Source organism: Sycon ciliatum, chromosome 1, assembly GCF_964019385.1.
Source record: "Sycon ciliatum chromosome 1, ocSycCili1.1, whole genome shotgun sequence".
In the NCBI taxonomy this organism is placed as follows: Eukaryota; Metazoa; Porifera; class Calcarea; order Leucosolenida; family Sycettidae; genus Sycon; species Sycon ciliatum.
The window spans coordinates 57,916,716-57,917,900 of record NC_088643.1 but is presented as its reverse complement, the minus strand read 5'-3'; positions in this window follow the sequence as shown (position 1 = coordinate 57,917,900).

Here is a 1,185-nt window from a genome sequence, read left to right as displayed (position 1 = left end):
TTATTGTTGTTGCACAACATCGGAGACGAAGTACAAGCACTTGCGCAACATCCGGTGTGCACATGTGCACGTGTGACGGATATGGACCGGTATTGAATGGCTAGTAGTAGTAAGTAAAGTAGTATGGACTATGGAGTACTTGTACTTGTACTTGTTGCTCACTGCCAAAACTGGTCACGTGGGTCTCCCCGGGAGAGGGGAGAGAGACTCAAAAGGAATCTTGGAAAGATGACTCAATTGGCTATTGAACCGCCCAACGGCCGACACCCCCTGAAATCCCCAAAACTCTGGGTGGACTTGAAAATGATCCCACTTATGGGCTCACCACACCTCAGTAAGTGGGTGAGGACAAGGTGCAGAAAAAGGATTGACGGCATCAGGGTATCCGTCCTGGGATCAAACTGCAGGTACCCCTGCCCCCAGTGAAGGTAATACTTGCTACTAGTGTGGGTGGCTAAATCAGAGTGGAGTATGGTCATATCGAGCCTGCAGGAAGTGGCACTGGACATGGACACGGTGTAGTGGTACTGACTGCAAGTGCAAGACCAAGTGCAGAGAAAGTATTGTGCAACAACTACAAGGAAGCCTTGGCCTTGGGCTTGGGCTTGTTGGAGACTGGAAGACGAAAACATTACAGTCATACAATCATAGCCCTACCGGCATAATTATGTACACTGTACCACCACGAAGCCCACCCTACCCTGAAAGCCTGAAGGTCCAGGTTCAAGGATAGGCTGTATTTTGTCTTTCTTTTTCACACGATCTACTACTCGTACTAGTATTACCAAGAGTCCATAAATATCAGATTAATTCTGTTTATGGACTCTTGGTACTACTACTAGTACTAGTGCTAGTATGTGCAGGACTGTGGTCAAGAGCGGAGACGAATCGTTGAATCGTCTTTAACACTACTGCATTGTACTTGTATTGCCAACAGTATAATAATTATAAGCTCCCATTTACCATGTTTACTCTCACAAGCCTACAAGTACAACTACAAGATCAATAAGTACAAGACTTACAAATTGTAGTATTTTTGGAAGAGTGATCGACGTGACAGCAGCTACATAAGATATCGCCACACCGCATGCACTAGCTGTGTATAGTATGGATAATCCGTAGCTAGCTGTAGCTGTACGTACAGCGATTCCCACACGTGCACGCATGCTGCAAGTGCAACGCTGC